This window comes from Poecilia formosa, unplaced genomic scaffold, assembly GCF_000485575.1.
Source record: "Poecilia formosa unplaced genomic scaffold, Poecilia_formosa-5.1.2 Scaffold59, whole genome shotgun sequence".
NCBI classification, from domain to species: Eukaryota; Metazoa; Chordata; class Actinopteri; order Cyprinodontiformes; family Poeciliidae; genus Poecilia; species Poecilia formosa.
In genome coordinates, this window is record NW_006799998.1 from 246,512 (window position 1) to 274,191 (window position 27,680).

Sequence of the window (27,680 nt, forward strand, 5' to 3'; positions counted from 1 at the left end):
CAGAAAATTATTATTATTATTATTATTATTATTATTATTATTAATTATTATTATTATGAAACGAACACGTCTGATTAAAAGGTTAAATTTCGCCTTTTTCGATTATTTTATTGTATTTCAATTTTTAATTAGTTAAAATGTGTTTTTGTTTTTTAGGCCCAGTAAAATGCTTTATGTTTTTTTTTTTCCTTTTTCTTAATTTGAAGAACTTTTTTGTTTCTCGGCCTCCATAACTTCCGCAAATCACAAAGTAAAAACTACGCTGTCGGTTTGGTGCTGTCCGGTTGGTATTTCACTAAACTTCTCTGTTTTTTTTTTTTTTTTTTTTTCTTTTTTGTTTTCCAAGATACTGGTAAAACACGTTCAGGACATGTACATCTGTGAATCAAACTTTCATATTTGCTGTTTATTTGATGAGCTTTTAAGACTTTCTCTATCAGTTGTAGTAGGGGGGGGGGAATCAGGAGCGTGGAGCCTTTTTTTCCCCTCTCAATTTTTCCCAAAAATGCTCTCATCCTTAATGTGTTGTCATCTGGAAAGCAATTTCGTATGATCAAAGTACGGCTAGTTAGTGCGGTCAATATCCTTTCCAGCAAGTTTCACATATATCGATAACAAGACGGCGGAGCCTCCCGCCGAGCTGCATTCAGGTCCTCTGTATCCGCTCCGTGCAGATAACCCGGGGTATTTCAGCGCTTAAAGGGAAGAGATAACTTTATATTCATTTGAACATGGCTTTAATATAGAGATAGGAAATATGACTCTCCGAAGTAAGTTAAATTTGAATTCTGTTTGCATCGGATTGGGTAATTTAGGAAAAAGTATGGATCCTGAAAAAGACGCATCAAGCAATTAGTGCCAGTGATCGTTATTTAAAGCTTATAGTGACATGTGTTAGTCCTCCTCGCTGCCCCTTTACTGTATGACACTAAGAGTCAATAAGGTGATTGATCTGTGGCCTGTGAGGCAGCAGGGATCCTGCGGGAAAACGTCAGAACACAAGTTTTAGTGTCGGCCCGACTCAGCTGGGCCAAAGCGGCACCTCCCCATCATTTGATCTAAATTCCATGAATTTCTATAATAAAAAACGCAAAATGCATTTTGCAAATGTTTGTCACCTAAAAACCCATGTAGTTAATAGTTGTTTTTTTTTTTTGTTTGTTTGTTTTGTTTTTTTGTATACATGTTTGGGTTTTAGTGACGCTTTCGTGCAGTGCGACAGCGGCGCTCTCCCACACGTCTCCTCCTCCTTCCCGGATTGGAACACCGGCAGCGGCGAGCAGACTCCAGCCCAGACCGGGAGAAGGTGATCAAGCTTCGGCCTCAGGTGCATCTCTGAGGCGGGGCGACGCGGAAGGTCCAGGTGGGTTATTCCTTCTTTTCTGTAACAAAGTCTCGGTTGTCTGCTCGCATCAGTACTCGGTGTGAAGTTTCCATCTCATTTTAAAAGTGCAGAATTAATTACATTGTAAAAGTTTTATTGCTAAAATGACGAAACTCAGGGACACAAATTATCCAATAAGCTTAGTTATGTTAAGTTATTGTTAAATGAATGTACTGTAAAACTGACAACCATAAATCCTTTTTTACTGTTGGATGAACTAACATAACTTTGTAGACTAATTAATCAATAAAAACGCCACAAACCGCTATAAATGTTCTATTTCCCAAAATGCTTTGCAAATCTGGTAACATGTTGTAACCACATAAGCATCCAACAGTTTTACTGTCCAAACCGCTATTTCTGTCTACGGGCTGTACAAGCTTTTTTTTTACTGTTAAAATAACCAAAATCGCAGTGTATTAAATTGTTTATTGTTAAAATGTTAATTGGAAATTGCAACAATTATCCAGTAGTTTCTGAATTTTAGTTTTGCAGTTGTGTTATTGTTAAACCGTTTCACAGTAGGACATCTGTAATACAAAACTACATTAAAACAGTAATTTACATGTTTAATAAACTAAAAAGCTACCATAAATTATTGCTGCAATCCATTGTAAATCAACAAGAATATGACATAAGCATATGACTTGCTGGTAAAAATAGGTGAAGCTGTATATTTTTTTTTCAACCGTCAAAAATGATGAAAATACAATTTTCCAATGAAAACAGCAAAAATGTTTAGAGTGGACACAAAAATAACAGTGTTATTTCTAAATGAGCTGATTTTGGGTGGCATAGATTAATACTGTAGGTGTAAGAATTTAAGATTCAATTTGATACTGTAGATTTTAAACACATTATACCAGTTTGATGATACAACATTTAAAAAAAAAAATATGTATAAGTGAAACTTTTTAGACACTCCAGCTCTTTTCTTTATGAGCTGGAGTTTTTTTTTTGTTTGTTTTTTGTTTTTTTGAAAAAAAAGAAAAAAAAAGTGAAGAAAATCAGTCTGCACATAATCAGATTTTTCCAGCAATATTTTTAGACCAAATTCTAGATTTTCCTTGAGCCAGCCAAGGCTCGGACGTCTCCCTAAGCTCCTCTTTGCCTCCCCCAACTCTTCCTGTCTGATATTAGCCCCCTGGCTCGCCTTAAAATGTGCGTTTCATTATTCAGGATTCAGTTCTGTTTGCCAGTGTAGACACACTTGTACCTGTTACATCCCAAGCCTATAGGGCAACTGAAGGACTCCTCTGTATCTTTTCCACCACCTTCTCACCTCCTCCCCTCTTCTGTCATCCCTCACTATACCACACCTGGTAACTACAAACTTGTACACAATAATAACAGCCGCATGTACCTATCTATCTCTCTATCTAGCCTGTCGGCAGTTAGTGGAGTGGCTGAGAGACTTGCAGGCGTGAAAGGTCAGTTAATCAATGGCTCACAATTTGACAAATCCCAGCGACTCTTATCATCCTCACGGGCGTTTAGGGGCCGAAAGGAGGACCACCGAGATAAATGCTTAATCCTGGCCGCTCAGAGAGGAGCGAAAGAGAACAAGCGGGTAAGCAGATGGGCATGCAGAGAGGTTGGGAGCAGCGGGGAGGAGAGGGAAGGGGTTGTTTGGAGGAGTAGGCGAGCAAAGAAAAGTAAAAGAAGCAAAGGAGGAGATGTAAAAGTGACTCCACTGCACAACTGGAAGGTGAACAAATGCGCCTGCATTTGGAAGATGTCAGCCGACTGCTTTCGTCTGTCACGTTCAAAAGGGGCACGCGACTTTGCGGCTCTCAGATCACTAGGTTTGCCTGGGGCTGGACAGGCCATGCACATGCCTTCTGGGCTGACGTACAAATCCGCTTCAGTCTTAGTTATGGGTTTGACACCATGTGTAAAGTTGAGAAAAACCTGAGGAAAACAAAGGTGTATGAGTGCCTGAATTCTCCCGTGGCATGTTAGCCCGCCTGCAGCAGTGTGCAACCAAGAGGAAAATGAGCTTTTGTCCACAAGGCTGGCCCTTTTCTTCCCTCTATTTTTCAAGCTGCAGGGGTTTGGAAGGTGGCAAACTCTCTGTGCCCTGTACCCTTAACAAAGATCACCTCAGTGTGACATCGGATCAGTTGTTTTTTTTCCCCCCGCTGAATTGTTTGTGGTTTTTAATCTTTTCTAGCTGTTTCATAGTGTCTAACGTAAACATACGTAAATGCTCAAATCTAAACACTGAGTATGTTTTTGCTGCTTTTTCAGGTTGACCAAACTGTTGCTTTATTTAGTCTTGAATAATACATTGAAAATGCAATATTATTTTGTTTGCTAATTGGTCACATTTCCATTGAATCTAAAGGAGGATTTTGAAAGTTGTGGTTTCATAGCCCATTTTATAAACTATAAAAGCATTTCTACTATATTCAAAAATAATAGATGTAATTCTGTAGTTTTTTTTCTTTGTAGTCATATAATTTATTTGTTTAGACACAGTGCTGGTCCAAGTCAAATGCGAAGTGAGTTACTGCATAGGACCTCCTGACCAGCAGGGGGCTCCCCACTTGAATTCTTCTCAACAACATATATATATATATATATATATATATATATATATATATATATATATATATATATATATATATAAACAAACTTAACATTTATAGATATGTTTGCAGAGAAAAGTATGTGTGGATTATAGTTAAGATGGTTCTAATTTAGTTTGTTCATGTCTTCTGTTTGTGTCTGTGCTGAAGTTATATTTCATCCAAACTGTAGCCACAAACTAATCATTAAATACATGGAAATTAGTCAGTTTTTTCCAACTCTACACTGAAACGTAATATTCCACAAATAACTGCAAAACCAGTTAAATAAGTCAGAATTTATTCATTTCTGTTTATTTAATAAAAATATATACTAGAATCAGGATCCAAAATCTCATTTGGATTAAGTCCCCAGGCCAACCGGCATTACTCAGACAGAAGGCAATGTTATCTTGTTGTTTGTTCAACCAAATTTTGAAGAATTGCGTTTGCATGCATGCATTGAGATTTCATCTGAGCTCTTGTTTTAGAAGAGAATCTGGCACACCTTGAGTGTCCTTTATCGCCGTCTCAATACAAATCCAGTGTAATTCAATTGAGATAAGTTGAATTGGCATGACAGCAGATCTCTAGTATTGCCAAAGCACTTAGGAGGCAATGACAGGACCGCATCGATGCATACTGACACATACACAACACCGACTGACCGACCTGGTAGTGAAACTGAGACACACTCACAGATGAAGCACTGAGTCGGTGACAAGCCAAGTCAAAGACATTTTGGGAAAATAATCTCTGGAACATAGAAGCTGAAGGTTTGTAAAGAATATGAAGCAAAGAGGAGAGAAATGATGAAAGGAAGTGGATGGTGAGCCATGCTGAAGCGTGACATAGAATGAGAAAGAAAGGAGAGAGGGGGAGCGGGATAGAGGCAGTGAAAAAACAGAATGAGGCACAAGTGCCTCCAGAAAGTTTTTTAGGGAGTAGCCAGTTGTGGCCCACTAATAACTTTGGGTTGCCAGGCCAAAAACAAAAAGCCGGAATAGAATTTTAGATACTGTTTTGATTTATACAGTGGCATTCAATGAAAGCCAAAAATGTTACAACTTAATGAAACATTTACTCATTTATCGTAAGATGTTTGCAGTCTCTGGCTCGGGGAAAGTGGGGTTGCCTCCTTGGTAGCAGGGCTGGAAAGAGGTCATAGGAGGAAGACTAAGACCATAGGCAGAAAAAGAAGAGCAGAAAAGATAAAGAGACTAAAGAGGGGCAGGTTCAGAGGGGGATAAAATGTATAAGAGTGATGTACGAGAAGAGAGAAAAGGAAGAGATTTACTACAAGAGAGATTAAGTCAAGTTGTCCCCGGTCAGTCATTAATCCGATTTAAGCGCAATTAAGGTGAGACTGATTCCTTCCTAGAGAGAAAGAAGTAGATGGAGAGGCTGTAAAGAGGGAGAGCGGTGAGGGGGTTTGGAGGTGGGAGACAGGAATGGTAGACGAGGATGGAGTGATTGAAAGAGAAAAGTGGGAAAATGAAAACAGGTGTCTGAACTCAGAGAGGCTGTAAAGTGGGCAAATTAGAGACAGTGCGATGTACAAACAGACTCCCAATGAAACATTTTAATCCGTGCATTTGATCAGAGGTTTGATATTTTGAAAATACAGGTGGATATTTTTGCAAACTCTTTATCAATCATGTTTTCTAGAGATACTATGAGAAATCAGCTGTTGACCAAAATTGGCTGATTTTCAACTTGGCTGGTCTTAACTGGTCATGATCTCATCAAAATAAATAAAAAAATAAAAAACAGTAATCTTTTAATGTTGGTGAAATCTCTGTACTGTACTACAACTAGAAACCACACTTTTCTGTCTGGAAGTTTTTCTGGAAGGAAGAGGACTCTAAATTAGCTATTTTCAGAGTAAGTGAGATCCTTAATTGTGTTCCTATGGGAACTTAATTTTCTGTGTAGACATGACTGCAAAGTGTTCACAATGGTCATTTTAGATGGAGTGTGGCTTCAGTAGATAAGAAAGTTGAATGTAGTATAGTAAAAGTGATGCAATTCAGAGTTGCCATCTGACATCTACCGAGATACTGATACTACTGAATGCTCAAAAGAGCTGAAAGGAAATGTTTTTAATTTTTAATTGTGGCTCTTAAAAAGACATTGGATTAGACAGAAATTGGTATAAAATTGGCCAAAATCACTCTGATCAGTGCATATTTGCCAGTGTTAATAATTTCTACAGAATGCAGCTAACACTATTTTTTTGCCCATATAGCAGGTAACCAGTTTGTTGTTTTTGCTATTAGTGACATTAATCATGTAACTTTGGACTGAAGCTGTAAAGATTAGATTGAAATTGTAGTGGCTGTTTTCCTATAGCTTAAGGAGTCAATAAGGAGCAGAAAGGACACAAAAGAGCAAAGAATGAATCTTTTTTTGAATAGAAATGTAAGGAAAGTAACGAAGAGCATCCCTCCTCCTCTCGTGTTTGCAACAAATCCCTGCTCTGTTTGTTCTAGATGTGTGTCAGGGGTCTCGGGGTCGACAGAGGGGTCCCTCCACTGCTGTAGCATTTCTGTGTCTATTGAGAGATGGTGGTCCCGATAGCTCGGCCCGTCTGACACGTACACAACGGCACATAAATCAAACGCACGCTCCCTCCATTTATCTCCTGCCCGAGAAGCATGGCAAAAGCGGCCAACTCTGCATAGAGTCAACGTGAGTCAGGTCTTGTTAAGTGGGGAAAGTAATGCTTAGTTGAAAAGGGTTTGCTTGTGTTTCCACCATCTCTATTGTTCGGGGTTTCTTCCAGTGTTTGTGCTTCTTTTGTTTGATGGTGTGCAGCTTGCTCTCAGCTACAAGCATAATTGCTGCCCCCACATATAACTGGTTGTTATTACAAAGCTTGTTAGGCCAAAGAATGGGGTAAATTGACAGCTCGGGTCATAGATTTTGTGTGCAGCATTTTCAGCTTTTCGATGGAAATAGCTTTGCATGGTTTTGATTGACTTACATGTCGTTTTCGAAGCATTTCCCCATTATTTGGCAAGAGGCTTTATATCTGCACTTTTTGTTGCATCATTTTTTGGATGCTCGGTTAAAGATTCTCTCTCATTTTTATTTTTCCTCTGGTACATCATCATGACTCCCAGATTGAGAGGCCATTTGGCTGCTGTTGACAGGAGGGAGCAGCTATTGACAGAGCCCTGCCGGGGAGGCGTGTCTCCGGCCCCGCGTCCAAAGCGTTTGTGGCGTTTAATACACTGTAACAGAGGTCCTCACAGCCCTCGCCCTGCATGCTGCTGCCATAGGGATCAATATGCACTGGGTTAGGAAGAAATGGACCATCTGATGCACACACAGAAAGGAGGGGGGTTAGAGAAAATGAGTGGGAGAGACAGAACCAGTGGGACGGGGTGGGGGTAACAAGAGGTTTAAAAGGAAAAAGAGAGGAGCAGACTTGGAAAATGGGGAGATGGCGCGACCAAGAGCAGCAAAGAAGGAAGAAAAAAGGGAAATGATTAGAGGGCTAGTTGAGGCAGAGAGCTGCTCTGCACAGAGATAGATAGCAGGGGAGAGAAGTCGTCAGTGGTTGAAAGAGATGTTCAGCTGGGAGAGAAAACAGATTGGAGTGAACGGGGATAGACTCTGAAGAAGAGGAAGACTTCAGACACCAGGGAGGATACACACAGGAAAGGAAAAAAGACATAAGGGAAGAGTGGGAGATAGGAACGGGGAGGGGGGTAGAAGAAAGAAAAAACAGAGAGAGAAGGGGGAGCAAGAGAGGGATGGGGAGGAAAGGAGAAGAAGGGGGGTAAAATTTCCATCAGGTTTTCAATTGGGGCGGATCAATAGTGTATTAGAGCTCACCTTGACCCCGTTCCCCCCCCTCCCTCCACACACACTTCTCTCCGTCCCGGCACACAGTCCAAGCTACTCTCCCTCACAGCAGGGGACGGAGAGGGGGAGAGATTGCATTACGGCCTCTCCTTCGTGGACCAAAGTGGCAGAAAATGGCACAATAAAAGCAAGAGCGGCCAGAAAGAGAAAGGAGGAAAACTAAGTCGCGGCAGGCAGAAACAGAGAAAGTGGGAGACGAGGAGTGAGAGGGAGCAGAACGAGAAAGCAGCAGGTGTTGTCGCACTTGTTTGGAAGGATCTTTCTGTGCGGGGAAGATACTTGTTGTTGGGCGCCTTGTTGTGTGCATGACTTGAGTGAGTTTGTGTCACTAAAGCTCTTAAAAAGACATATTGGAGCTGATGCTGTCCACACAAAACGAGATAATGCACACGGATGGAGAAATGTTTAGTCTTCACCCAATAGACTGTTCAACAGTCGTCATGCTGTTTTTATGCTTGCTTGTTTCTTACTTTTTCTCTCCCTGACTGAATTATCAGACCTGTGTATTGTTCGTAGAAAAATCCTATCTATTTCCTACACATAATTCACACAGTGTTACTAGTATTTGTAGGCAAAACATGATGTATTGCACATTGCCGAATCATATCCAAGCTTTCATAGATGTTTCTAATTAAAAAAACATCTTCTGTGTATTTCATTGTCTCCTTTTACTACATATAGACGTAGCTGCAGTCGCAGGTAATTTATGTTGTAGTTTAACATTTAGATGAAACCAATCCATCTGTAGCATAGTAATGTAGAAGAGGCCATGATGCTGAAATCATATTAAAGGTTGTTAAAAGATGCACAAACATACAGGAACATGACTTTAATTACAAGATGGTATTTTTAAAAATTCAATTTAAATCAGATTGTTGATCTATTATTTTCTAATTAGCTTAAAATCATTTAATTTGGTTAAATATGATCTGCGATAATGAAAACAAATCATTCATAATCCTGTCACGCTACTGCATTCCAGTGACAGCAGATACCCTGCCTTGGGTAAATAACTCTGATCTTTAGCATACTGAACAAGGACATCACTGTTACTGCATTTACTCAACTATTTCAATACTGCAGCATAAACACAGTAATACATTACTGTAACAGTCTGTGCACATAAAGATTGACTCACATCATGATGCCAGATGCTTAAAAATGAAAGGAAAACTGATGGCATGACATAGCTCTTGATCAATTTAGTTAATGATCATCTGGGCAAATAAAGTGACGGCAGAACTAAAATAGGTGACCCTAAAGCAATTAAGCACAGTGAATTCAACACCATTGATCCTAATACACATACATTATTTAAACCGTGCGTCATAGGCAACACTTATACTTCAAAGATGCGGCAGAAGTTAATCTTCCACTAAAACCACTACGTCCTTATGTTTAGACCTGCATAACATGGATTTCTCAAAATTTCAACTTACATGGCCAGAAGGAAAACTGTGTGAAAGTAACGAACACTTATAAATATTGAAAACACAAATAAATTAAAACAAAAATCAGATGAAGGGTAAAATAAGGTCAATAATACTAAAAAACAGCTCAGTGTTTCAACAGCCTGAGGCAGATTGCTGTGGTGGTTCTGTTTTTGATGTAGCTATGTTGTTGTTTGTTTGATGACAGCAGTTCAAAAGTTCATGGAGAGAGTGTGAGGAGTCTCTGACAACGTTAACGGCAATGGCTCTGATAGAGACCCGGGTTAGAAGTACAGCGACTCCCAATGACCCTTTATGGTCCCTTGATTTTCCTCTGCTGGGCCGTCTGTCTGCCACATTGCAGATAAAATACTGCAGAGGAACATGTCAACATACTCTCTGCCATAGTTAAAGATGATATTGGTAAGGGATGATTATTGCCTTAATTCCACTGAAATAAGAATAATATTGTTCAGCGTAAGATGTCTTAAGTATTATTTCAATATTGTCAGGTGACCTCAGTACATTTTATTGTTCTAACAAGGGCATACCTTGTAAGGGACTTTACAAGAAAACACCTTACAAGGGTTGATGTACATCCATACTGTAAAGGTTATAAAATGTACCTGATCTTATGAAGCTTCTTGTTTAATTATTTTTAGCCCAAAGATTGACAAATGATGATACTTGAAAATAGCAGTTCATCTAACAAAAAAAAGGGGAATCAGACACAAGTCAAACCAGAGGAAAATAATTACACCGTCTCACATGAGCTTGATTAAAGATGGGATGTTAACAATGTGAAAATTGCTTTTTAACTTCTCAAAATCAACAGTCTGTCCAGCAACAACTGAAGGGAAAGTATTGTAGATAGTCTCGGTTTTGGTCACTTGTTCATTACTAATATTTACCGTAGAGTCAGCAAAATTGAACTCCTCAGCTTTCCAAGATATTAAAATAAAATAAAAAATATTAACAATGTTTAGAGTTCAGTGCGATTTGGAGGGTTATGGACTTGGGGCCCACAGAAAACCTGTTGAATTGCCAATCTACAAAATACCCTGAATTTCTAATCACAACATTAGCAGAATTGCCTCAAAGCTCTTGGATTACTAGTAAAAGGTCAAAGGTTCTTATATTCTCATCTACATTACAGGTTTTTCAAATAGTTTCTATTGCTCCAATATACAATTTCTCCAATTTGAAGCCCTTCTAGTGTGGCACCACATTAAAATGGCACCTTTTAATGGAGAGTAACACAGGACTGTCCCCACCTGTTGTTGTGCTCTGCTTCTTAGCTGACTGAAAGGAAATTACTGCACTTTTATCTACATACCATAAAAACACAAAACATTTTACATATTTACAAATATTTGCAGAAAATAAAATGAAAAGTCGCCACATATTCTTGTTAAAGTTCAAGTGGCTGACTCCAGGCTCTGTAGGAACAGATAGCCTGACTAATTAACCAGTTAAATAGCTATTTGACTTAGTGTTTGGTTAAAGAACAGGAAAACAAAATAAGTCAATGTGTAACAAGCAAATAAAAACTTATATTACTTCAGCTGTTCTATTCTTCATTTAGCATATGCATCAAACAGAACATTGTTATGATCATTGTACTCAATATGTTATTTTTTTTTTACCACTGTAACAATGATTTTAAATAAAAGCAATTAATTCATGTTATACATTTACATTTTAATTTAAAAACTGTGGCACTGTTAAACCAAAGTCATTTCTGCAAAAAGTTATAGTGTAATCCATAGGTCAACTAGCTGGACAGCTAATGGTAGCATAGCCTCAAGTTTGCCTTAAAAATCTCAGGTTTTATAGTGGTAATGCAGTGAATCTTTCCATTGTCAAGGTCTATTTGTATATTTTATTCAAGCTGCAGGAATCTGCCATGGCTGCCATGTCCTTTTATGCCTATAAGTAAAACGAAACAAGAAGCTGAAATGGCAGGAAGAGGCCCAGGTTGCTCAGAGTCACATAAGAGACAGTTTCTGCATAAATGTTAGGCTATTCAGCCCAACAAAAAAAAAAAAAGAGAAGTGAGCTACCGTGTGTGGAAATCTTTGAGTTTCTGAAGGGGATTGACTATATGGAATCATACAAATATGCTGGCAGCTACAAAATATCCACACACGTCTGTCCTCCATCAGCAGAGGACAGCATGTTTCTTCAGGAGGGTAGCGGTTGGGGCCAGAGGGAGGTAATGGGGAGGGGAGAGAGGTTGAATAAAATAAAATTGATCCAGGATTTTAGCATTTAGACACAGTTTACAAAGCGATATAGAGGGGGGACAGTGCAGGGGGAGGATAGTTAACTTTACAATAGGTCAGCTCTGCTTCCAACTCTGTTACCAACCCCGATGTCCTTCTACCCGCGCCCCTCTGTGCATATACAGAAGAAAGTAAACAGAAGATAGAATCCTCTTATTCTGTGCCTTTTGGCTGAACGTGTGATTTAGCTGTTTAGACGTGAGCTTGTTTGTAAACGCGCAGACCTGTACCAGCAGCTTCATCCCCATCTCTTCCCCACATTTCCTAATGCTGTTCCCATTGTCGCCCATCCACACTCCAGTGCACACGCACACGCCAGGAAGACGCACACGCGCACACACACACACAGCTCCACACAAACTCTGTCCCACTCACTGAGGGGGAGAAAGGGGAAGAAAAAAGGAGAGAAAAAAAGAAATCGATCGCCGGGGATAGCGGTGCGCGTCGGAGGATCGTATCTTGTCAAAATAATATATTACCCTCATCCCCGCCTGATCGATGCGGTGGATTAGGGACGGAGGGCTCCCTTCTCTCCTCTCTCCCTCCACCCCTTCCCCTCCCCTTCCACCCTCTCTTCTTCCTCGGTGCTTGGTGCAGTTTAATATTTACCTCCGTGAAAGAGCGGCCGCGACGGCTCTCAGCCCTAATTGATTCCGACACATGCGGCTCTGTGCTCGGGCTGCGGATGAGAGAGGGAGGGCCGGCAGGAATGCTGAGGGAGAGGGGAGAAAGGAGGAATAAAAAAGGGAAGGATGACAAAAAAAGATAAAGATTTAGGGATTAGGAACTTGGAGAGAATGCCTCATCGTGCGCAAAGGTACATAGCTATTTTATTTGTATGTTGTCATGATACAGCTTTAAACTTTATTTTATTGGGATTTAAAGTGACAAACTAATACAATGTGCTGCATATTCTGAAGCCAAATTAATTTGGCATGTCTTTTTTCCTGTAAAAATCCATAAACTGGTATTTTTGTTCTGATACCGTTCAGTTTGCCACAAACCATGGAAGAGACAACAACAAAAACTAAGTAGGTGTTCTGGTCAGATTAGTTCCACATTGAATTTCTGGTCCAATGTGCCTTCAGTACACCATCGCCACAGTGAAGCATGGCGGTGGCAGCATCATGCTGTTCTCTTCAGCAGGGGCTGGAAATCTGGTGACAGCTAATAGGAAGGTCGATGAAGCCTACCTTCATCTACTTTGACGAAGGTCGGCTTCAACGAGGCAGATGATGAGGCCTACCTTCATCTTTTGAAAGTAGGCTTCTGACTTTCGAAAGATGAAGGTAGAATCTGAGAATCCTTACTCTCAGATTCTCAGGGAAATCTGAGAATAGAGCATGTTAGATGCTGCTAAAAAGAATGTCCAAAAAAAGTACATACCTTAAAAACCCTCTGGCTGTGGTTACTCTACAAAATATTGACTTTTGAAGACAGGTTTCATGAGTTCCACACTCTTCAGATTGTTTGTTACAAAAAATATTTCATTGGTGGAAGCACAGTTTCCTTGCAGCAAGAAGGTCCTTGGTTCAAATCCTGGCCTGGAGTCTTTCTGCATGGAGTTTGCATGTTCCTCCTGTGTATTTGTGGGTTTTCTCCTGATACTCCAGCATCCTCCCACCGTCCAGGCAGTGGGGCGAGGTTAACTGGTCTTTGTAAATTGTCCTTAGGTGTCTGTGTATGGTTGTTTTTTTTTTTTCCTGTGTGCCTCTGTGTTGTCCTGTGATGTACCCCGCCCCTAGACCGTGACTGCAGGAAATTGCTCCGAGATGGACGGACATAAAATCAGACATTTTTGGTTTCAACATGGCAAAAAGTAAAAATGTTTAAGTAAATATTTTTGCAAGGCACAATGTGGAATATAGATTGAAATATATGTAGAGGCTGCTGCAAAAAAAAAAAAAAAGAAAAAAGGGGGGGGAAATAAAGGGTCCCATCACAATTCCACCGATTGTGATGGAATAATTTGACAAATGGATTTAGCAAGAAACCTCACAGGGAGGTCAGAAGAAATATAAACTGGAAAAATATGAGATGGAGATGACAGAGCCATAAGGTAAAGAAGGATGGTGATGTTCTGTGGCGCAAATAGAAGAAAAGGGATGAATGGAACAGATAGCCGAGAGGAAATGAATCAGGCAGAACGAGGGAAACAGAAAGAGCGAGTGGAAATGGGACGGTACGCAGAGACGGCTTCAGGAGAGAGAAAACGGGAAGTGGACCGGGGCAGAAGGGAGCAAATGAGAGGGGATTAAGAGAGCGACATGAAGATGGATAGAAATGGGAGAGTGAAACATGACGGGTGGAATGTAGAGCACCTATAAAAGCGCGGGAACGGCGAGGATAGAAATAGGGGGGAGATGGGGGTGGAGGGGGGGAGGATGATGGAAAAAAGAGCCCACTGCAAAGAGGTGACAGAATGATATCAGGTGGGATAGACAGAAAACAGGAGTGATAGCAGAGTGAGAGGCGGAAAGGTAGAGAGGGACCATATTTTCCGTTGAAGGAACTGGGCTGTCACGCTGTTCCGCCAGCACAGAGCGGCTCTATAAAATACAGAGAGCAGGCAGGTCTTGTCGGGTGACTTATGTGTATATCTAGGCTCTGTCAATATTTCTTTCTGTCACGCTTCCTCTGTGCTCCCCGGGTCCTCGGCTCCAGCTGTGCTTCCACTCTCTCCTTGCCTGCCCCGGTTGTCGCTTCTTGTCCAGCAGGTCTCTGATCTTGTTCCTTGTGCCAACCAGAGGCATAAGCAGAAGGTGTACATTTTTGATCATCAGCTCACAAGGCAAATACGAGTGTGGCACATTGGCTTGAGGACTTGGCAGGCTCTATATTCCCTAGTAGTTTGACACCATGAGAGAATATGGTGGGATTTACAGTTGAACAGCGCGATGACACAGATCTATTCAAAGGTCTCATAATTAGGAAAACAGCTAGAGGTAGTTTAAATCTCCACCATTTTTCTTATCGATGCATAAGAGCATGAATGAATTAATGCGCGTGTTTGTTTGCATCTTTCCACACGTGTGCTCCTCTTCTGCAGCGCAGAGGCGCCGGCTGGTAGGCTGATTTATTCATGCCTTCCCAAAGAGGATTCCACCTCCTCCTTCTCATTTGGCACACTTTGCATCCTGAACGCAGGCCTGTGGAGGCCTGGGTCCACGGGGGGCAGGCATCCTGCAGGTGCAACTACTTTAATCTGCAACTCGTAGATGCTCACAAATTAGCAGAAATGTCATGTTTATTTATTAGGAAATTGGATCAGAACTTCTCTAAACAGTTCTGTGTTTTCAGTCTTGTACAGTTGCTCCCTTTTTGACTTGCAGTGCCTTACAGTTGACGTTTTCACAAGTCGACACTGTACAGGTCCAAACTGTAATGTATTTTATTTTGTCTGTATATGTTAGGCTAATCTGCAAATAGCCACAGTGTGAGTAGGAGTGTCTGCCGACATTGACTATTTGTCATGAACTCCATACCTCTGGCCATTGTGAAGGAGTAGCAAGAAGAAAGTCATTGTTGATCATAGTGGAAAGAAAGTCCTATTTTCAGGTTGCCACCGGCCATGTAGGGACACAGAAACCATATAGAAGAAAGTACTCTGGGAATCAAATCAAAAATGTAAACTTTTTAACCTGCTTTTAAGTAATTTTTCCAGTGGAGAACTAAAACTGCTCTTCACATGGATTGGACTATGCACACTAGGAAACATGGTGGTGGTAGCATCATGCTGTGGGAATGCTATTCTTCACCAGGGACAAGGAAACCATGGAGTTGATGGAAAGATGAATAGGATTAGCATACACCCAGAGCTACAATGGGATGGTGTAGATCAAAGCATATTAATATGTTGGAATGGTCTAGTCAAAGTTCATGCATGAAACCAATTTAGGATCTATGGCAAGACATCAACTAACTGGTGTCCTCCATCCAATCTGATTGAGCATGCAAAGAAGATACATTAGAATTTTTCTTTCACTGAAACCTTATTTTTTGTTATTTAAAAAATCCAGCTAAATTTATTGGAGTTTGCAGGAAAAAAAAAATGTGTAGAATGCTTTTGCACTTTAATTTCCAGCCTCGATTCTGGTTTAGCTGAAGCCCAACTGATCGAAAATATTGTTTTGATTTGGTTTTAGGAGAGGGGGGGAAAAATATTGTTTCACTCTGCAAATTGTTCTGTGAATCTATTTTGAGCTGCCGATAAGACTGTGTGACAACTGATTGCCAACACAGAAGCAGAGAGGCAAAAGAAAAATATATAATCCGGGACAGTGATACAGAACTTATTTACTCCACGGAACAAGCTGAAAATTCCCAACCCATCTCCATGACTTCCTATTTCTCTGAGCCGTTGTTTCTTTTTCCTTCCCGCCCGCTTCCCTCTCTGCGTCTCTCTCACCTTCTCTCTTGCCACTGTGCCTAGTTCTTTATTTACACATCTCCCCTGCTCTCTGCAGTGGCTCAGGGAGCGGTAACAGAAGTGTCACTTGTCATTATTGGTCTAATTCAGTAATCCGTCATCGTGCGCTCACTGTATGCAGCGCATTATATGCCGGCACAGCAGGTGTACTACGCACCGAGGTGGAGATTCGATTTGACACGCGCGCACGCAGGCGAGCGGGGGCCGCTGAACGTGTGTGTACGTTTGTTAGTGTGACGAAGGAGGAAACGCGGAAAGATGGAGAGATTGAATCCAGGTGTTTTGGTGTGTTCTGCTGTGTGGGTGAGTGGGTGTATGAGTTTTTGTTACAGTCACAGCCCAAGCCTGTCTCATCATCAGTGACACCGAATGCTGTTTCACAATGAACTAAGCAGTAGGTATTAATCTAAAACCATGAGTCTTTATGTTAGGTGTCTGTGTGCTCAGTCAACGTGCTGCTTAGACGAGGCTGGGTTATAATTTAATGTAGCAAAACAACACATAACATAACATATCATAACATAACATCAACTTTATTACACATTTAGTACCTTGACTTTAAACATAGTTGTGCACCATAAATGATGTCATATTTTACAATGTTTGAAAAAAGTGATTGATGTTTTTGAAGAGGCTGTCCAAGGTTTTTGTTGTGCTTTAATACCAAATCAGCTTAACATCAGAGAATCAAATCAAAAATGTATTGAATATCGAATACATATAATTATTATAATTTAAAAAAAAAATCAAATTAATATGTTTTCTATGAGACAGCTGAAGAGAGTTTGGATATGAAATGGTAAGATATGTAGAATATTAAGTAAATGACCAAAGAGCTTATTTGATATTATTAGATAAATGTTTATTTTTATTTATTTATTTTTTATTTTATATATATGTTATTTCAATAGTGCAATTTTAATTGACGTATCTCAAACACCATTTTGTTTTGCATCTCCTTTTGTAAGATCCAAAACACAACAGCTCCAGCCTGCTTGGACTCGCCTCTGCAGCTCAGTCCAGTTCCAGTGGGTTTCAGACAGTCTCTCCAGTGTAATGTCTCAGTGCATTCTGGGTAGTACTTTGTCGGAACCAGAATGAGAGCGAAGAGCTTTTAAGGTTTGTGATTGTGCAGCTTCCCGTTCTCTTTTTATCAGTGGCAATTTGTATGTGAGCGCACACCTCTGCACTCCCTGCAGACACGGCGGATTTCATCAAGTTCTTAACCCCGCAAGGCTACAAATCCGGTTACCACTGTAAGTGTTTTAAACTGTTTAAACTATCAGAGCACTCCATGCTGAGTCCCGGACCATGAGTGAGTCACGCCGAGATCTCGCTGAACCATACAAGTCCTAACTGCATTTACTTTTCTCATTTCTTCCATTTTGTATTTGCTTCATGTAACACCTGCCATTTCCCAGCACCTTATCGAAACCAAGCCTTTATAAAATAACTCCAGGGGGATTCGGTACTATTGTGCTCTGTAAAGTTTTTTTTTATGGTTTTATTGATCCCTTTCTCAAAAATCCAATGTTATATATAGAAAAAGGTTAGTAAAATACTAGATAATTGTATATAACCTGAATATTCTCTATTCATTCAGGCAGTTCTGGGACTGCCTGAATGTTTCTGATGTAGACATCCTAATTGTTGGATGAAAAAAATGCACCTCAACAGTAGAGATCTACATTTATTGTACTATAAGGTTGTGAAAGATGTCCATCTATCGCTGACATCCTTTAACATTTTAAACCTCTTTCTGGGACAAGCTTCTTAAAAACCCGAATAAATTATTTGACCTTGTTTACTTCATTTAAATCCTGAAGTCATTTCTCATCAAACGCAAAGAGAAGAACCTGGTCCATGCAGAGAGTCAACATCTTTAATCTTAATTCTGAACATGTGAACAAACCTAGAAATAGTGTCTCAAGTGTCAACTAAAGATCTTAAGTGGGAGCAAAGCAAACGGAAAGGATTTTTACCTGGATAAAACGTTTCTAGTCAAACACTGTTGACAGTAAAGCAGCTGCCACAGAGGTTTTCTGACACAAATCCGTCACAGACAAGTTTTACCGTAAGTTCTGCCAATATTCTCAAGCACAGATTCGGATCGTCACAACCAGTTTGCATACTTCCTCCTTTAAGCTCATAACCATTAGCCATTTCCTTGACCTTTATTGATGTTCAATTCAAGTTTGATTGCTTGTGTGTCTGTTTTATGTTTCTCAGTGTACCTCCTTTTATTGCCTCATTGATTTTTTTATTATTGATTATTGCATTTCATACATTTTACAACCACTGTGTAAAGTTTTATCCATTGACGAACACTAAAAGCTCTCTAAACCTGAATCCAATGCTAAATAATACCAGCATTTAGGCAAAATAAATGGCCAAAGTGCTAAGCTCTTGTTTTCTTATCTCATTCGGTAATACTTGTGTGACCTGCTCTTTCCTGCTGTCTCTCACATCTAACGCAAACAGAAAAGAAATAAAGGGAGTCGGAATATGATTGTTTTGTTTAAAATCCTGCAGTTCCTTAGCTTGTGCAGAAATCCTCTTGTTTCATTGCTGGTTATTGACGACTAGCTTTGAAGTGAAATGGACTTTCTTGCTTGACAGCTGTCAGCATGATTGTTTTTCTTTTCTTTTTTTTTTTACTGCTATGTTTGCGTTACTGCATATGAGTCCATACAGCAGTAAAGAATTACATTTCACAGTGTATTTAATGCAGTGACTTGCAAAAGCATCATTATCCCTTACATAGTTAAATTCTGCTACATATAATCTAGTGCAATAAGTTGCCATCAGAAGTCACCTAACTGGTAAATCCTGCAATTTAATGGCGGAGTTATGTGAAGGAATCTAGTGAAGTAAGATGGTTGCTACAGAACATAAAGACCAAGGGACTCAGTGGTTGCATCAAGCATAAGCTGTAGAGTTGAAGTAGGATGGGGTATGAAACGATACCCCACGATTTTGAACATCTCATACTTCATCATCCAAACACATGGCACAACTGGGAACAAACGGCACTAATCGGGGAAGCAGCCAGGAAGCCCATGGCAACTCTGGAGGAGATGCAGAGATTTGCTGCTTGGGAGAAACATTACTGTGTAGCATGGTGGTGGCAGCATCATGCTGTGGGCATGTTTTTTCTGTCGTCTGTGGGGCAAAAAAAAAAGGCTAATTGAAGTTGATTGGAAGATGGATGGGAACTACAAATGCAGACAAACCCCTCAAACCAAATCTGCTTGAGGTCATAAAACACGTAACGCTGAGCAGAAGTTGTGGATGTTTCCAGAAAAAAAAAAAAAGTGGAAACAGTTCATGGTGTCTGGATACTTTGTAAAGCCTTTTAAGCTGACCAATTGATTTGAGTTCAGGAGCCGGTTTGCACAGTGATATATCCTCATAACTTAATCATCGGCATTATGTAAAATAAAGTGGAGGTGGAGAAAGAAAAGAAGAAAAAAATAGGGAGAACGTAGTTAAGGTACGATTAAAGAAGTTCTTGCGGATGGAAAGAGTTTGAAAGATTAAACTGTGCGCTTGAGTGGATGTGAGAAAGAGCGCACAGGGAGCGATATATGGGGAGTTGTTGAAGATACAAAAAAAAACAACAAAAAAAAAACAAAAAAACGATGAGAGGTGATGCCACCAGAAGGGAGAGCAGAGGAGGAGGAAGGAGGGAGATGATGAATGTAGGGAGAGCAGGGATGAGAGACGGAGCAGCATGAAAAGAGCGGGTACGGTGCGCGGCCGCGCTCTGACGATGATGAAACGTTAATTAAAGTAAACGAGCTACCTGCGCCCCCCGCCCGCCCCCAGCCCCCCGGTAACTCCAGCACCCCTTGTCACAGTCTGTCAGGAGACAAAAAAAAAAAAAAAAAGAGGGAGAGCAAAATAAAAAGAGGATGGGAATTAAGAAGCCATGTTGGATGTTTCGCTAATAATTCGTATGAGTCTTTGCTTAAAACTCTTTGTTCCAAATAGTATTTATCGTCCAAAAACAGTATGTTATAGCGGTTGTATTTAAAAAAAATAAATAAATAAAATTTCCGAATCCAATCCCCAGATCCTCTCTTCACACTTTCACTCCGGCCTGCGTCGCACCGTGTATATAAGCCTCATTTCCCGTTCAAGTTCACGCAAGATTTATCTGCCAAGTTCACCTTTTGCTTCTCTTTTTTTTATTATTATTTATTTATTTTCCCCTCAATGCTCATATCCATTCAGTTAATCTGGGCTCTAATTCTTTTATATATATTTATTTACTCGCTCGATCACTCTCTTCTGTTTTTTTCCCCCCTACTTTTTTTTTTTTCATCTCTCTCCAACGATTATCCTGGCGTCTAATTAGAAATCGATGCCGCTGGGCCGGCGGGTATTTGCAGTGTGTTTGTGGACGTTGAGAACAATTCCCCGGACAGAGAAGAAAGGGAAGAGAGAGGAGGAAGAGGAAACGCTGCACCGCCGCTCTGTATGCACACACAAAAACACACAAATGCACATATATTCTGACAACCGACTTTACAACCGCTCGCAGCTATTCTTATTTCTAAAAAGCATTAAAAAAAAGAAGAAAAAAATACAAGGAAGGAAAAAAATGAAAAGAAAATAATTTTTTTTTTAACAAGTGACGCGAGGGAATTTTTCAAGATTGTTGCGGATTGTCTTTTAGCAAAACAAACTGATCTTAAACTGGGACCGAGATATGAATGTGAGCTAATTTATTATTATTATTATTATTATTATTATTATTATTATTATTATACGTGCATTTGCATCTATCTTTTAAGGCCTATATGAATTGGTTAATTTCTTTTTAAATAGTTACAAATATTTTACGTGAGATTCCCTCCCACCCCCTTTTTTTTTGCAACAAAACAATCGAAAGTTTCAACTCAGTGAGGAATGAGGTTAAATCCAGACTAAACCGTGTCACACAAACGCTCCTCTTGTTCCCCCGCATCGTTCTGTGCCACATCTGTCTGCTGCTCCGTTCGCATATATGAAGTCGACGCTTTAGCGCCATTACCGGAGCCAGTCGAACCTAACCGGATTATCAACTGCCAGATGAAAAAAAAAAAAAAAACCTTAAAGTGTTCCAACCAAGTGAAAAAAAAACAGAATAGAGTGTAGAGAATGAGAGCCCCGCACTTTTATTAGTTCAGCTTTGCACCACAGTGTGTTTGTTTGTTTGTTTACCGTCTTGTGCGCACGACGTTTTATTGGCTCGCTCCGTAATCTGTTTTCCAGCCGGTTCTCTCTCTCTCTATTTTTTTCCCCCTGTTCATCATGAACAAACGAGATGCATCACACATTGCTCAACCCACAGAGAGTTGAGCAGTGTGTGATGCATCAAGGGCAGGGGCGCATCCAGAATGTTTTGTGGAGCGGTGGCCATATTCGGGGCTAATAATAACCACGGGGGGGAAGGACAGTAAAACCAAAAGCTATGGTAGAAATTCCACATTACATCACACAAAATGGTAAATATCAATTCTCCTGATGAGTTTTTAAACATCCTCAGTTGTCCGTAATAAGCATGCCGGTATGAGATTCTAACATTATGATAGACTTGGATAAAAATGCCACGGTTTTACACTACGACTGTATGTAGACAAGAAATTGAAAATATGTAAAATGATTGAATTCCTTTTGTTTAAAACAGAAAAGCAACAATTATTTCTGGTGCTGCTACAACTCTACACCAGTTAAACTTATATAATTTGTTTGAGGGTTTTATTTTGATCCAATGATTGAAGTAAAAATACTCAAATAACCAGCTGTTAAATTTTGCAGCAGTTTTAAGTGTTTATCGCACAGAGAACATTGTAACTTCTCGCGGCTCCTCACACAATAGTATAGCTGAAATTAGCTGATTAATTAGTCATGCTATCTGCTGAGGTAGCCACCTTCCAGTCACGATGCCCTTAATGTTGGTGCCTAGAGTCTTCCTATTAAGGAGGGAAAAGTGTAGTTGTCTTTAGATTCTGACTTATTTGAAGCCATCGGATTGGTTGTGCGCAGCAACGTGTGTCAGGGAAGGGTCCTGTTGAACTCTTCAGTGCTTCATAGAATCAAAAAAAAAAAAAAACAGTCCTTTCTGTGTTTGGCAAACAGTTAGAAAAATAAAGTCATGGCTTAAACTCCTAACTGTTGACAACATGTTGTCAAGTACCTCTACCCCAAAAATCTGTTGACTTCAAAGGNCAAAAAAAAAAAAAAAAAAAACTACAGTCCTTTCTGTGTTTGGCATCTACTCAAAAATACTTTAAGCATTAGAAACAGTTAGAAAAATAAAGTCATGGCTTAAACTCCTAACTGTTGACAACATGTTGTCAAGTACCTCTACCCCAAAAATCTGTTGACTTCAAAGGTGAGGAATGTGCTTTTTTTTATTTATTCATCCCTTACAACAAATGGTGTTGGTGATTTTAAGACGGTGTTCTAATTTTTTAACTAAATGTAATGGATGGCGCATCATTTATTGCGGTGGCCATCGATCCCGGGTGGCGTCCTTCTTATGCCACTGCAAGAAGTGCAAAGTCTTGTAAGGGGAGGCCGCATTGTGGGACTCTAGTAATCAAAACATCTGACATTTTAAGCCCCCCACAAAATGAGGGATCCATGATTTTAAATTCTGTGCATCTCAGCCCCCCTACATCTTAGCCCCCCATTGGTGGCGCCACTGAGGAAGTGTCACATCGATGGATTCTGTGTCGGGGGTGTCGCAGCACTCTGCATGATAAGGAAAACTGAATAAGTTGCTTTTTCTCCTTGTTGCTTCACATTTCGTCAACCTCTGTGATGCTTTGCTTGTTTCAAAACCATCAACCTCGACTCCCCAGTGTGTGTGTGTGTGTGTGTTTGTGTGTGTGTGTGTGTGTTTTAAACATGTCTGTGTCTCTCTCATATGTGCGCTATCATAGTCAGTCCAAATTTCAGACTCCATCCACACATTTTCTGTCAGCCTATCCTTCCATCTTGCACTCTCATTAAATGTAACCCCCCTCTCTCTGACACACACACTCACACACACGCACACACACCCTCCCTCTCTCTCTCTCTCTCTCTGAGTCTCTCCTTCTTCTTCCTCCGCGCCTCACGCTCCCCTTGCCCGTGGCTATATGATCGTGAAAAATGTGTTTACAAAACTCGCTCTCTTGCAGATCAAACCGTACGGACGAATCAAAGACTTTGGAGGGAGAGTCAGAGGAGAAGCGAGGGAAGAAACAGAGAAAGAGAGATAGAGGGATAGGAGCAGAGGGTGTGGAGGCCTTATAATTTTAAAATTCTCTGTGTGTTATGCCCTTTTTTTCCTTTCTTCAAATGCTTTTGTTGTGTGTGTGTGTGTGTGTATGTTTTTGCCTGCATCTCCTTGGGTAATACAATATCTTTAAGGCCCCCAAAACAACTGTGTCTCGCAGTTAAACATGAGATAATGTAATATTGATGTCTCCTTGTCTTTGCTCTAACGCAATACTGGGCCCATTCTGGCTGGACACTCTAACATGGGCTGATGGTGTCTTTGCACTTAAAAGAATTACTCCGCTCCTGTAATAAATTTTATAGTGATGTTACACAAATATCAGGTCCCAGAAGGATTACAGAAGATGGTGAAACCAAAGCAGTCGAAATTACTCCAAAAGGAGCATCAAGAATTTACTAGAAATGATGCATTATGTTCAGAAAGGCTATATTAGTTTTCATCTGGCTGTCTCATCATTTATTTGGCTGTGGAAGGTGTGCTTTTTGATTTAGAATTTAAAATGATGTCGAGTCACGCTGACAGACGGAGTGCTCTTGGTGGTCATTAGTTGTTGCATACACATGCATTCAAGCTTTAATAAGTCGCTGTTGTTGTGTTTCTTGAGATTGATACCTTACTAAAGTTTATGAACTAAGGAAACACCAGAGACAGTAGAGCACAGGACGAACTTCAACGGCTTAAAGTGATGAAAATGTTCTGCATAGAAAAGTTTTTTATACGTGGCGGCTGGATTAAAACTAAATGTGTTGCTAACTTGAATTTACGCAACTGGAATGAATGTGAATTTGACTATTACTGGTGATGTACTGATGTATTATAATGCAACCGTTTCAACTGAGTTGGGATAAATGTGTGAGATTTGAGTTTAGCCTGTTTGTTTTGTGGACCTTTTCTGTGAACTTAATTTAACTGAACCCAGTTTGATTGCACTGAGTACAATTCAGTTGAACTGATCAAAATTTAGTTGACATCCAAGTTGAACTTGAGTTGAAGAATCATACGAAGCCACAACATCGTGGCACCATTTCCTTATGCTATTCGCTAGCTTGGTCACACACTTCTGTGCTTATCGCTTTCTACAAGTCAACCAGTGTGACCGTGTGGGTCACTCTGGCATTAACAGAATACCTGAGGTGGTTCCCACAGGTATTCATTGAAGATAAGGTCAGGACTGCTGTCAGATGCTTCCATCCTCTACACTCCTGAATTAAGGAGGTATATTCTGATAAATCCCTCTCTGCAGGAGTGAGCAGTGTCTTCTTGGTGGATAGAGCTTAGTGGAGATAGGGGATTGCCACTGGTTGCACAATCTCATTGTGATGAAATCCTTGAGGTCGCCTCTGATCATGACATGTCCTATTTGCCAGTGAGGCAGATGCTTCCCCACATCGTCCCACAGTTTCCACAAAACCTTGTTTGGCATTGGCGGAGTAGATTGGACAAGGATTTCATGGGTACAGTCCAAATATTTAACACAGTAACCTACAAATCCATTTTCTTTACAAATGAGGAATCCTTTAAAGGGAATTAGACCTGCTTTTCAACAGTGTAACATTTATTCCCAACAAAGCATTGCTGTAACAAAGCAGAAAATCGACCAAACAGAGTTTCTTTTAAAAGTTACTTGTTTTAAGTCTCTCTTTTACTAAATGTCCTTCTACATTTGTGGATGTTATGTAGACTTTGATCAAACTCTCAACATGTCTCATCTTCAACAAAACAAAATCAAACTGCAAGATGAGGCTCAGGATACACTAAAAACAGTGTTTGACCTTCTAATTTCTTAAATACAAAATTGATTTGGTTGCTAAGAATATAGCTGGAGTGATGGCTGAGACGTGTATATGCATGAAATTATTGCAGTGCCGTCCATGTAGACGATCGTAATGACAATGGTGTAGTTTTGTTTAGCTCTGCTAAATTGCAAAATTGATACAGCAGCCTCACAAAAACATCGATTACCTTTCTGTGTCAAAAGTTTGATGGTTGTCAGAGTCTAAAATAATCATACGTTGAAAAGTGGAAGGTATGTAAATGACAGAGGCACAAAAATGAAAGGGAAGGGGTGTGTGAAAAGTGCGCTGGTGATGGGGGGGGAGGAGAGGAGAGGTTAGACGGGAAGGAGGGGGGCAGACAGACAGGCAGGGGGAGCGATTATAGCAGGGTTTATGTATGAGCTATCGATTGAGTCGGTGGTGACTTCTTGAGTGGTTAATTCGGGAAGTGAGCGCGATATAGAGAGTAACTCACTGACCAAAGAGGGAACGGAGGGAGGGTGAGTGGGGGGGATAAAGAGAGCGAGATGGACAGGGTATGATGTGGAAAAGGAGAGAGACAGAGACTCAGATTTGCGCATTTCCTCAGGTAAAAGTGTGGAAAACACTAATTGTTTTACAAGGAAAAATGCTGGCTCTTAATGACTCCAAGGACTCCACACATACTTATCCTGTTTGTTTAAGAATGATAATAAACATCCTTCTTTTCCTTCTCATCTTAGTCTCAGCACACAAAAGAAAACATATTCTCCATGTAATAGTTTTATTTTCTATTTAAATGTGATTAATAAAAGCTCTATAGGACAGAACATGAATAAACTTTAACTTTATAACATATGTTTTTATTCTTTTGTAAAATGTGTACTTCGTTAAGGTACAAGTACACCAAAGATTGCCGCAGGTTCTTAGCTGTAACGTAAATATCCAAGATGAACAATATTACTTATTCGCTTTAAATCTCCACACCTGGCTCATTTACAGCAGGAATTTGGCCTGTTGAGCACTTGACACTTTTTAAAAGAACCAAGCTACAATATTCACCAACAGGCATTTGACCATGTCAGATGAGGAAGATATTAGTGAAAAGTTTAATGTTTCTGGATATGCTTCGTCCTAAGCACTTGTGTTGATCCCCTCCTGAGTTTGTAGATTTAGCCTCTTACAAAGATGTCATTGATCTCTAATTTTTATGGTATTTTTTTTTTACTTACAGGATATTTTGCTAACATTCGTAAAAAGGGTTTAAATCAGGGTTAGAAATTAAATTGCATTTGATTTAATGAAATGCAGTTTTGATCCACTTTGTTTTATTCAACCATCTCCACCACTGGGGACAAGACAAAAGTGTTGTCAAAGGATGTTATGGACAAGATTGGCAAAACCACAAAAGGCTGGAATGGACTACAAGACCATCAGTAAGAAGTTTGTTGATGAGGACGCCACTGTTTTTACAATAATTTGAAAATGGAAGAAGTCTGGGACAACAGTTACCCTCACTGGGGTGTGCCATGCAAGATATAAAAGATGATTTTAAGAAAGATGAAATTGCAGAATTAACAGAAATGCAGTTTTCCATGATCTCAAGGCTGCTTGGATCATATTACCAACTAAGAACGCTTTGCCAAAATGAATCGAGATCCCGCAGTGGCGGCAGAGTCCCCTTGCTGAAAAACCCACATGCACAGTCCCATGTGAAGTTTGCCATTGGACGTGTGGATGACACATAGAAGGCTTGTGAGGAAGTGATGTGGTCAAATGAAACCAGCATTGAGTTCTGCTGGATCAACTAGAGGCAGAGAAATGATAAATATGAACCAACCACATGATCAAACATGGAGGTGAAGAGAATATGCTTTTGAGCCAGGTCCTCCGCTAAGGAAGGAACTTCAACTCATCAAGGGAACGATAAACAGGGCCACGAACCAAAGAATATTGGAGTAGAACTTCCTGAAGATGGGTCATATTTGGGTCTTTCACCTTGAAGCCAGTTCCAGAAAAAAAAATCACTGGAGGGAGTGGAAACTTTGAGCCGCCAAGTGACAGCTTTGAAACTTTTGGAGAATTAAGACAAATGGACCAAAATACCTTCTGAGATGTTTGCAAACCTGACCTCTGTCTGAGATTTTGGTTGTGGATGAAACACTTATTTCACTCAATCAAATAATGTCAGGAAAACTTACAAATTAACCTGTTGTTTCAAATAAGTTTATCCACAAAAGTAAAAATATTATACAATCTTGTTAAATTGCCATCTCCTAAGCATTCCCACAAATTCTACAAAAAATATAGATTCTACATGATCATAGCAACATTTCACACAAAACTACCTGTTAAAACTGAGGTCTCAATATCTCCACCTTTCTTAAATGAGAATTGTTGAATTTTCCCTTTATTTTAATCTTTTTACATTAAAAACTTAAACATTGTTCCATATGAAAAAGTTGATGCAGATTACCCCTTTAGATAGAAACCAATAAATATTGCAGATGAACGTGTGTTTTTGGTGCAACAACATGACATCATTCTGTTCTTGCAACTTGTTCATGACTCATATTCCCTGCGCTAAAAAGATGTTTTTTCTTGTGTGTCCCAAAAACTAAAGTGGGTGTCCTGCTGCAGCAAAACAGACCAATTACCATTTTTATTCTTATGTTTTTA

General features: G+C 40.0%; 1 protein-coding gene across 4 annotated transcripts in view; it reads left to right on the forward strand.

Annotated features, from left to right (window-relative positions):
• The window catches only part of erfl1 (Ets2 repressor factor like 1), a 66,911-nt gene that overhangs the window by 16,547 nt on the left and 22,684 nt on the right, over positions 1-27,680 (forward strand). For all 4 annotated transcript variants that reach the window (XM_016672321.1, XM_016672319.1, XM_007553740.2 and 1 more), the window contains exon 2: positions 1,199-1,363. The gene's annotated coding sequence lies outside the window, so the exon portion shown is untranslated. The remainder of the gene's footprint in view (positions 1-1,198; positions 1,364-27,680) is intronic.